This window comes from Anas platyrhynchos, chromosome Z, assembly GCF_047663525.1.
Source record: "Anas platyrhynchos isolate ZD024472 breed Pekin duck chromosome Z, IASCAAS_PekinDuck_T2T, whole genome shotgun sequence".
In the NCBI taxonomy this organism is placed as follows: Eukaryota; Metazoa; Chordata; class Aves; order Anseriformes; family Anatidae; genus Anas; species Anas platyrhynchos.
Genome location: NC_092621.1, coordinates 22,582,132 through 22,594,387, shown reverse-complemented (window position 1 = coordinate 22,594,387; position 12,256 = coordinate 22,582,132).

The following is a 12,256-nucleotide window of genomic DNA, read 5'->3' as shown; positions in this document are numbered from 1 at the left end:
TTGTGCAGACATGGCAGATCAGTTATCAAATGACAGATGAGAGCAGTTGTTCTTGACACTTTAATTCTTTGCCTTTGCACCTCTTTCTTTGGCAAGAAGAACGACAACCATTTGTATGAGGACATTTAGGAAGTGAAATTATTTTCATTAATGTGTCTAGATGACAAAATTTTCCATGCCAATGCAGGGAAGAAGCGTCTCACAGGCTTCCTTTTCTCAGAAGGAGCTCTGTGCCCCTGCTGACCTAAAATGACTGAGAAAGTTTGTTAGTGCTCACTTCCATCACTTCATCTGCTCAGCCCCAGAGCTGGCTTTTAATTCAGTTTCACACATTCATCCAGACAGTTTAAAGGATTTGGGGCCTGGGATATAAATAGTGTTACAATTTGCAGTCAGAGTTTACATTGCTATTGCTAGTGGCACACCTGGGGAAAAGAAAAGACTGACTGGCTTAGTCAGGCTTTAAGCCTCAACTGTGTGTTAACTTGGTTCATGCTGCTGGATTTAGTCAAGTATGAAAAGCATTCTTTGTCTTATGCAGCCTATATCATATTAAGGATAAACTGCATTTCAACAAGTATCTTCCTTCCAATGGTAGATTTTTTCACTTCATTTTATTCTTCATAACATGACGAAATTGCACTTAGCTTTGATGGGATGAATGTTTGTTGACTACCAAATTTCCTTCTTAGGAAGAACTTCTTTACCGAAAGGGTTGTTAGCCATCGGAAATGGCTGCCCAGGGAAGTAGTGGAGTCACCATCCCTGGAAATCTTTAAAAGACGTTTAGATGTAGAGCTTAGGGATATGGTTTAGTGTGGACTGTTAGCATTAGGTCAGAGGTTGGAATCGATGATCTTGAGGTCTCTTCCAACCTAGAAACTGATTTTGTGATTCTGTGAATTTCCTGCTAGCATATGGACACAAGGTTTGGCAATAGCAGAGACGTAGCGTAAGCTGAATAGTTAGATAGTTTGACCTGTCTGACATGAAATTCTGATAAGCAATTGAGAAAGTATGGCCTAGGCAAAACTACACATGGAAGACCCTGCAACATGCTAGTGAATGGTTACAACTGAAGAAACATCTTAAAAATAAGATGCTGTTAAACACAGTATTGGTTTACTGTTAAATACAGTATTGGTTTGCAATAATAATAATAAAATAATAGTTTTGGCTGGGATAGAGTTAATTTTATTTGTAGAGGCTAGTGTGATGCTGTGTTTTGGATTTGGGATGAGAATAGTGGTAATAACGCACTGATGTTTTAGCTGTTGCAGAGCAGTGCTTGCACAGAGCCCAGGATGTTTCAGTTCCTCATGCTGCCCGGCCAGCAAGGAGGCTGGGGGTGCCCCAGGAGCTGGGAGGGGACACAGGCAGGACAGCTGGCCCAGGCTGTCCAGAAGGATGTCCCAGATGACATAGTGTCATGATCAGTAAAAAGAAGAGGGAAGGAACACTAGGAGCAGTGGTGTTCACCTTCCCAAGAAGACATTTTGCTGACGCGCCCTGCTTTCCTGGACTGGCTGAACACCTGCCTGCAGACAGGAAGTAGTGAATGAATTCCTGGTTTTGTTGTGCTCGCACGTGCAGCTTTTCCTTTACCTAGTAAACTTTGTCTCGACCCAGGAGTTCTCCCACTTTTACCTTGCACATTCTCTCCCACATCCCACCTGGGGAGAGCGAGAGTGGCTCGCTGTGTGGTGCTCAGCTGCCTGCCAGGTCTAAACAACAACAGATGTATTCATACCAGACCGAGTGTGCTTCTTAGGTATTCACGGTAGAAATCAATAGAGAACTTGAGGCATTGAGTCTCTGTGCAAGATGTCTTTCCCTTGCCCTTCAGCCAGGCTATTTAATACCTTTTCTTCTAAGACAGCATTCCAATATCTTTTGCATTCTGAACATTCAGGTAGCTACAGAATTCAGCTACATGACATTATACTTGCCTGTTCAAGTTTATCTGAATCCTCCTGGTATTTCATTGATCACAGGTGGCCACTCAAAAATGCCAAATGGCATTGTGGTGGAAGTAGCAAATCACTATTGAGGTCCTCTCTTCTGCTTTCTCCCCCTCCAGTCTGGAATCTGTACTAAACCTGTGATCTCAAAACTGAAAGAGGGCCTGAAAATATAGATCAGACCTAAGCACTAGAATAACCAGATGTGAGGGAGCAACACTCCATTGCCTGCTTCCAGCCTCTGAAATGTAGCTGCTTTGACTGACAGTTCACAAAAAGCATTCTTAAAACCTAAAAACCAAAACAACAACAAAAGAAAACCTATGTCTGTAGTTTTCCTGACATGGTAAAAAGCCCCAGATTTCTGCATGTTTTGGAGCAATCAAAAAGCATGAACATAAATGGCAAAGTAACAAAGGAAAAACTGCAGCAATTCCACAGTTCTGTAGGGTAAATAAACATTAATCTTCTATATTGAATGCAGAAGTGGACATATTATGTATTCTGAAGCCACTTATGCCATACACAATTACTCAAAACTCCTGGCTAGGTTTTCCCATGCCTGTGAAGCACAGTTACCCACCTAAGGTGTTTACATTCTTCATCTCCTTCCTTAGTTTGTGAGGTCTCCCCTTGTTTGCCTGTTCCTTCAAATCTTACTTTCAGTATCCAGAACACTCTGATGCACTGGAATTTTTGGATGCCAGTGAGTTTTCATGTACTGTTATATTCTGGTGCATATGGCAATGCTTTTCTGGTGTGGGATTTGTAATGCTACTCGCTCACAGAGTGAGAATCAGGATCCTTCTTGGCTTGGTGAAGAGATTCTGACAGCAGGCAAGTGGCTTTCTTTAATAATATCAGCAACCTTGATAAGAATGTTAGAGTCACAGGAAAAAACTCCTTTCCCAGTTTTAAGTATTGAGCTTTATGAATAGATAAGATTTCAATAAAAACTCCTGTTATCACAATAAAATGTCATAATTCCTGAATAAATTATACTTTTGAATAGCACAAGTTACTAGAATCAATATCGATATCTAAATAGACTTTATGCCATAAAAATAACTGCATTCCCGTAATTTTAATCAGTAACAATGATGAACTTCCAGTGCAGGCTTTAGCCTCTGAAGAAATGCAGTTTAGCAGAAAAACTGTCACAAATTGACTATAAATAAATTCTATGGGCCAAGCTTGTCTCTAATAACAGAGCTTGAGAGGAAAGAAATGTGCTTGTTTTACTTCACCTTCTAATTGCTTTCTGAAACAGTTGGTCTGGTACTGATTACTTTGGACCTTTAGAGTATTGTCTTCACCACAGTATTTCTAAGAAGCTTTCTGTTGGAGCTCCTGCCATTCCTTTTCTGTCAGCTGCTTGTTCTAAGACTGTATATGGGGATATACTGTCCTGTTTGCTTAAAAAGCCATACACCTCTGTTACTATTTTGAAAAATATCTTTTGCATTCTGAACATTCAGGTAGCTACAGAATTCAGACGTATTCCTCCGTTGTGCAGTCATATTTCTGGTTACATTCAGGAATTCCAAAAATAATACCAGGGAGGAAAACTCAAAAGCTCATTGCTTTTGTGGCTTTTTTTGCTGAGGCCTGTTTTAGGCCATATTTCCAATGATCAGTCTGTACTCCTTAGTTCCATGCTATATATATAAGCTGTGTGTGCTACAAATGATGTTTTTTTTAGCTTCTCCATATAACCTATTAAACAGTAGTTGGAATACTTCCATCCCTAAAGAGAAACCTTTGGCATAAATAATATTGTCATTTGGATAGGCTAGACATACTTTTGCAAAGTGACCTTGTAAAAATATTGTCTGAGGTATGACTGAGCCTAAATTATATGACAGTGAGGTAGTATATTCTGGTCCCCCAGGAATACAAGGTCTCATCTGAAACCACATGAAATTAAACAAAAAACTGTAGTGTGCATCAGAGTTAGAGGTTAAAATAAACTTTTTTTAAATTATTTTTTTTTATTTTTAGGTTGCAGACATTGCAGACATTTATGTAAATTCTTTGTTTGCCACAGCCAAGAATTGCTTACTGTGGTTTTTCTGTCTGATGATTTTGTCTTCATAAAATAAAATGATATAAAATACTGGAAAGAACTAGATTCTTCTGCCTGTATTATAAATGTAAATAAGCTTGGCATAGTTGGGTCAGATTTATTTTTTTCTCTCTCTCCTTTCCAGATGTCTCGAATATTTTTCTGTGACATTCATTATCAGAGAGAACTTGATTTCTCTGTGTTATAGGACAGCAGATTACACTCTATTAAAACATCCTCATCCTCGTTTCTGTTTCCCCTCAAGATCATCTTAAAAATGTCTTTGTAGTCTGTATGGCAGTGAGAGATATGATAGTTAAATATGCCATTTGCCCTCTCATCCATCTGAATCATTATTTGCATTTTCATACTTACTGTATTATGTTGCTGAGACTGTTTCAGTTCATAGGGACAAATGAGACCAACCTATGCTCCATTGGTTGAAATAATTCTAGTGCTTAGTGAAATTTTTTTTTTGGTTTGTATATCCTGTAAATGTAAGGGTGAGTATAGTGTAACTGTAATGGCAATTTTTTTCAAGAAATGACTATACATATACTGACTTTTATTCTCCGCCATTCCAGTGAAACAGTACCTGTGTGCTGATCATAGATGCTATTCACATAGTGAATCTGAAAAAAAAAAATAAAAAATGGGAAATATTCTAGTTTGCTTGTGAATCCGTACCTCTCACTGCTTGCCAAGAATGTAGAGGCACTCAGTACAAGCAGGTGAAAGAAATATCCTTCGAGTGTAATGTTCTATTAACATGTTTGACTCAAAAAATATTTCTGAAGAAGAGCATATGCTATTTCAGAGCCAATTATTCTGTTGCAAATAGCTGCTGCAAAAACGTGATCTTTCAGGCCATTTTCAATACAAAGAGCTCCAGCTTTTAATGCTTTATTTACTGTCAAAGTGAAGCTGCCAAAATTAAAGGGCTGTTCTCTAACTGTTCCCTTTTACTACTATGAGCAAATAATAAAGTGGAGCAAGCATAGAACTTAAAGATCCTTATGAATATTAGACTGGATTTTCAAGTTCATGACTCGTATTGACTGGGTGGGGAATCTGAATGTCCTACCTTGCTATGTTCTGTAGCCAATGCATTTGAAAAACTAAAAATAGGGACTGTTGTAGAAGCTCTTTTCATCAGAAATTCTTTTCTTTTCCATGGAAGACAAGAATGGTAGATTTTCCCTCTAATTTCACCATACCTCAAAATTCCTTGATATAAATTCAGAGTGGTAACTCATAAAAACACATCATTTTATTTTATTTTATTTTATTTTATTTTATTTTATTTTATTTTATTTTATTTTATTTTATTTTATTTTATTTTATTTTATTTTATTTTATTTTATTTTATTTATTTTAATTATATTTATTATTATTATTTCTTTTTTTCTGATGTATTGAGGCTTAAGAACAGGTTTTTTTGTTTGTCTGTTTTTTTTGAGAAGACTCCATCTTGTGTGTAGTCTGCACTCATGTCTATACATTTGAAATGATTAAGCTAGGGTCTTTGTTCTTTTTTGGCTGTTTTATAAGTAGAAAGTTCTTTTCAACCTATTTATATTTAAAGAGTCGTAAAGGATAGGTTTGAATTTAAATTAGATTTGAAGGGGGAAAGGGACAAAACCAACCCCACCAGTGATAAGCTATGGGACTGCACACTAATAATTGAGGGACTGCATGCCAGTAAGACCCTTCAGCTTGCCCCATGAGGGGCTGGGTTCAATGAAACACACCTGAAATGTTTCTATGCAGACTCATGCAGCATGAGAAACAAGCAAAGGGAGCTAGAAACCTGGGCCCAGTCCCAGAGCTCTGGCATCATCAGCCTAAGTGAAGCCTGGTGGGAAGAGGCCTGTGACTGGTGTGTTGCAATGGATGGTTACAGGCAGGGCAGGCACCGCAGTGTAATGGGGGCACTGGACTGTATGGAGCTTGCAGTCAGCGACAATGTGGTTGAGAGCCTTTGGGCACATGCAAATAGAGGGGATGTTGTTGTGGGAGTCTACAATAGACCACCTGGCCATGATGATGACACTGATTCTTTAAAGAACTGAGAGACACTTCTAGATCAGCTGCTCTTGTCCTTATGGGGAACTTCAACCTGCTAGATGTCAGCTGGGAATATCACACAGTTGAGACAAGTCCACGAGATTCCTGCTGCACATTGATGATAACTTCTTGGTATAGATGCTAAGAGAGCTGACTAGGAAGGGTGCTCTCCTGGACCTAATGCTTCTAAACAGGCTGGGGCTTGTGGGTGAAGTGGCGACAGGTGGCCACCTTGGCCATCGTGACCATGAGGTAGTTGAATTCAAAACCATCAGTGACAAAAGAAAAACTGCCACCAAAGCTTCAACCCTGGATTTAGGGAGAGCAGACTTCAGACTGCTCAGGGAACTAGTTAGTAAGGTCCCCTGGGAAACTGCTATTGAAGACACTGGAGTCCATCAGTGCTGGTCAGGTTTTAAGCACCACCTCCTAAGACAAACAGGCAATTCTGAAGTGTTGGAAGGCAAGCAGGAGGAGCAGAAGGCTGTCTAGTCTAAGCAGGGATCTCCTTCAAGAGTTTAGGCAGAAGAAGGAAGCGTATGTTTGCTGGAAGCAAGGTTGGACGACAGGGATGCTGCTCAGCTTTATAGGCAGAGAATCTGGGAGGCCAAAGCTTAGTTAGAGTTGAAGCTGGCCAGCATTGTGGGGAACAACAAAAAAAGCTTTTTTAGGTATGTTAACGGGAAAAGGAGAAACAGAGCAAACGTATACTTGATGAGGATGATACTTGAGGAGGACAGTCACCTAACAATCAAGGACATAGACAAAGCAGAAATGTTTAATCCATTTATTGCCTCTGTCTTCAACAACAGTGATGGGTTCTGGGACTCCCAGATCCTGGAGTTGGACGGTGACTGCAGGAACAATAAACTCTCAGTCAACCCCGAACGTGTGCGGGATTTGCTGCTCCATCTGGGTGCATATAGATCCATGTGACCTGATGGGATTCGTCCCAGAATACTCAAAGAGCTGGCTGATGCCATCGTGGGACTTCTCTCAATTATTTTTCAACAGTCTTGGGAATATGGAGAGGTCCCAGCTGATTGGAAGCTGGCAAATGTGGTCGAATTTTCAAGAAGGGCAAGAAGGAAGATCTTGGCAATTACAGGCCTGTAGTCTGACTTCAGTGCCTGGTAAACTTATGGAGATTATTCTGGGAGTTACTGAAAAACACCTAAAGGATAATGCAGACATTGGTGAGATTCAACATGGGTTCACGAGGGTGAGGTCTTATCTAAAAAGCTCAATTTCCTTCTACAAAAAGGTCACTCACCCAATTGACCAAAGGAAGACAGTCGATGTTTCTTTCTGGATTTCAGTAAAGCTTTTTATATTGTCTCTCAGTATCCCTCTGGACAAAATGACCAGAATACAGTCAGATAAAAGCATAATAAGATGGGTGAACAATTGTGTGATGGGTTGCGCCCAAAGGCCTCTTGTAAATGGCGTTTCATCAGGATTGCAACCTGTCACTAGAGAGGTTCCCTGGGGCTCTGTTTTTGGACCAGTCCTCTTCAGTGGTATCAAATGTGAAACTGAAGATATGGAGGAGTGACTGAAGTCATCGATTGTTCAGCCTGGACAAGAGGAGACTGAGGGGAGGCCTCATGGCCTGCAGCTTCCTCACAAGGGTTATCAGAGAGGCAGGCTCTGAGCTCTGCTCTCTGGTGACCAGTGATAGGACAAGATGGGAGCAGCGAGGACCTGAGACAAGGGAGTTTGGATATCAGCAAAAGGTTTTTCACCAGAAAGTTTTTTTTTTTGTTTTTTGTTTTTTTTTTGTTTTTTTTTTTTTTTGAGCGGTCTTTTGTGGACCCAGCAGTTGGACTCGATGATCCTTGTGGGTCCCTTCCAACTTGGACATCCTATAATTCTATGATCTCTTTTCAATGTTTGTGCTAGCTGTATAAGGTGACAAGCCTCTGGTGACATTTGGTAGATATTTCTGGTTGGTCTAATGCTCTACACGAGGAGAAGAAACACAGAGATGTGTTCTCATTTTTCCCTTTACATCCTATGTACTACACATACTTCAGCAGGACAGTCTGATCAGCTCATGTTTTGTTACAGTGAAAGATGTAAGCAGGACTCTACATCTTGTACTAAGAAAGCACGTGTAGGAGTCCCCTCATCTTCTAACAGCCCAATTTGTCTGTCATAATTTAAGTAACGACAGACACACACAAATCTGCCAGAATGAGGCAGAGTCTGGAGCTATCCATTCTGTCTGAGGCTAGTTTTTATGTTGCCAGAACATAACTCTGTCTCCTGCAAACTTGAGGTCCTCTAGACAAAAGCAGACATTGGTGTGCAGTTTTTTTAACCATTAGAGTTCAGTCACCTTTCTATTGCAGGAAGGAGACAGTAAGGGAACAACTTCTCCCCAGACCTGCTCATGCTGCAAGCCAGGAGGGAAAACTACATAAGGTGACATTGTAGACAGCATAACAGCATAGGTATAGTGAATATTTGGCAGAAATAAACCACTTTTATTTTTATTTGTGTTTTTTTTTTTTTCTTCCCTTTTTTAACCCCCCCACCCCTTTTTTTTTTTTTCCAGTACACTCCAAAGCAGAAAGGGCACGTTGTACTAGCTGTTGGCTTCACCATCAGGATTCCTGAGGCAAGGCTTTAAGCTGTGCTTTAAGATCTTGCTGTTAACAGATGTGGCCTAGAAGGACAATTATCTTCCTGAAATACAGCTGGTCTGGAAACAAGAACTTCAGGTTTACAGCAAAATGTCTGCATGCAGGTGTAGGACCTTTTTTCTCCCCTTTATTTTCATTTAGGACTATTAAATTCCCTTTAATGAAATGAGAGGCCATATTGTACTGAAGGTAGGCAGGACTGGAAGGTCTATTTGTCTCATAAACTTTGTCTGAGTTACTGTTTGTTGACATGGACCTGTGTTAGTAGCAAAGTAAATGTATGGAAATTTCAATTTAGCTGAGAAGTGTATTACACGAACATTGTGAAATACTGTGCTAAGATGATTAGCCCTCAAGACTAGTATCACTTCAAACACTCCTTGCAATTATTGTTAGAAAGTAGATGTTTCTCGGAAATAAATATTTTAAAATATTTTTATCACATAAAAATGATAAAACCTGCTGTAATTGATTTATTTGTAGCGTTTCTCTTTGGTGTTCCCTAATGATGAATTCTACTTGCAAAAGATTCTATGCCCAACCTCTGTGGCCTAGTGCACAAGTAGTCCAAATATCTTCATTAAACATCCAGGGACTGGCACTTCTAAGTTGTCCTCCATCAACTTAAAGTGGACCCATGTCTCCAGGGTAATTGGTCTGTGCAGACTTTGATCTTCACCTGGAGAAGCCACTGACACATGAAGTCTTCCTAAAAGGAGCAAAAGGCTTTGAAACTTACCTTTTCAGTGTAGAAAAAGCTTGAATGTAGACTGTTCTTGTGGCATGGCAAACTGTTTTTCCAATGCCAATGTTGGGCTGGGAAGAAGAATTTGGTGTGAGGCTTAGTACCAGCTGTACAACTGGGAAGTGGCACAGTATGATGCAGCGCTGATTTGGGCTGGTAGCATTAGAATAACAGCACACAATTAAGGAGAATGTGGCTCGGTGTGCTCATGAGACATCTTTATAAAACAGCAGAGATGAAATTGGTTGAACAAGATCTAGATTCTTGGGTTCCACGACTGGCTGAAAACATCTCTACCAGTTTTGTAGGTTTTTGCTGTTACCTGGGCAATGAAACAAGCTGTCAGTCCTTTGAAGGACTCTTCCAACTGTTCCATTCCATTCCATTCCATTCCATTCCATTCCATTCCATTCCATTCCATTCCATGAAGTTATGAGTGAAGAGATCCCATTTCAGGTCTTCTGATGCTTTTGGAACTAGCTAATCCAGCCACCTTAAGTGATTTTAGGACACCTGAAGTGCTTAACATGTATGCATTATTACTTTCCCTGTCACCTTCTGGAAGGTAATAAAAAGCAAACAAGTAGATGTCTATTCTTCTGTTGCACTCAATTTATCCTTTTATTCTGTACATCTGGTGTTATATAACGATGGTGTCTAGCAAGTTTGCAAGTGGAGAAAGGGAGGTATTGATAACACAACTTGTATATATATATAACAGCCATGACTGAAAAGACACACAATGTGGATGATGGAGGATCCTTTGGGATCACAGAGATCCAAAACACTATAACATTTTCTATGAGAAATCCTTATTATCAGCTAATATACTAATGTATAGTAATTTTCAATACACATTTCACCTATCAAGAAGATATCAGCATAGTTAATTTGTTCTTCTTCTGATGGACTGTGTTAAATATCAGCCTGCTAGAGATGATCTGAGAAATTAGCTTAAGTGACTAGAAACAAGTCTGCCTTTCAGAGGCAAGCTTACTGAGGAACTGCCATGGTAGACTACATACCTGGTTTGTCTATTTTGCTCCAAATAGTCTGTAGCACCTATGTTGGTTTTTGCCTGCAGCAGATTATGGTGATGAGCTAGGAGTGCTTTGCTTGTAGGCTTCTCAAACTAGTTTCAAAGGTTACAAATATCATCAATGAAAGCAAAAATACACGGGAAAGAATAACTACAAATCCCTATTGTCTTGTTGAACTGAAACAGATTCAGCTTCAGTTTGATTTTGCCATTCATAATCAGAAGAAAACTGAAGGATTTAATCTTCACCCTTACATATGGGTTTGGTACAGAGCAAAATGCAAACTGCCAGGAAAGTTGGTCCTATCTCTTATTTAACGAAACTGAAACTAAAACCCATTGCCTTTCCAAAAGGCTTTTCTCTTTTGCATCCAGATAGCCAGTCTCAGTGGTTGTTAGCTTACTTCTGCAAGCCTGGGCTTAATTCAGTAAATGACCTTTACACCTGAAGCAATATTAATTCAGACACAGGAAAGACTGCTGCTTGGGTAAGCATCCTTGCACTGTGTCTGGCCTTTGTGTTCTTCTAGAACAAAGTGTAATACAGTAATGCTTAAAATTAGCTTTAACGGGTAACACATTCGGTTTCAACTGTACCATTAATAATATAAGGTAAAGTATCTCTAGAAAAAAAGTATACTGATTTTCAATACACACTTCACCTACCTAGAAGACGTCGGCATTAAATTACTTCATTGTTCTTGCGATGTTATCACAGTCCTGCATCTGCAAGGACTAGCCTTTCAGACCTCTTCCTACTCTAAACCCTGAGTTAAACTTTTAAAACCCTGTGCTTGCATAGCGTTTAAGAATGTGAATCATCAAATACAGTACATTCAGACCTGCCACAGGAGTTGGCAAAAAAACCACCATTCAGCTAAACAGGTTGTTAGTCAACTTGTCTGTTCATTGCCTCACACATCCTACTTCAGCTTACAGGAATATTATTTAATTAGAACATTTTCCTATTACAGGAGCAGTTGCTATCTCCTGGAACTGGCACTCAAGTTTCTTTCTGGATCTAGACCTCACTTTCCCTGTCCTGACCTCCTCTGCCAACATGCATGCTTATATACACGTATCCTCCTTCTCTTCTCCCATCCCATCAGAGTGGGGATCTGATATACTAATTTCCTCTAACAACTATTTTAAAACTTGCATTTTTTCTACAAGCAAAGCAATGAATCGAGATAGCATAGCATGTGACATACATGTACATGTATGATATTCCTGGAAGATGGTGAAAGCCTGGTAGAAAATTACTTAATTAAATAGCTTTGACTTCGTAGGTTGTAAATGGCAGTGTTTAAGAATGTAACCCCTCTTGACTTCTTTACACCATGGTACAGTATAATTCACTCAGCCTAAGAAGAGGATAATGACAGCTTTATACAGGATATCATGTCACACCTCCAACTTTTCTTTTTATCTCACTGATTACGCTGCACATTAAAGCAATAGTGTGCATTAATCTAACCTCTGACATTTGGGCCATATTAACCCACCAATGCAGGTTTATGTACCTCACACCTCAGACCCTATCAAGAAATTTGGCAGTGGCAGCTTGATAAAGACACCATACCTTACTGAATGTGTTCTAAAAACAACATCAGCAAAACACTCTTTTGGTCACACTTTTTAATGACCTTGCTCACTTTGTGTCCCTCTTCTTTAGCTATTGCCCATATGGTCTCTCTCCAAGCTTACTGTGGCATCAGAAAATTCTGTAAA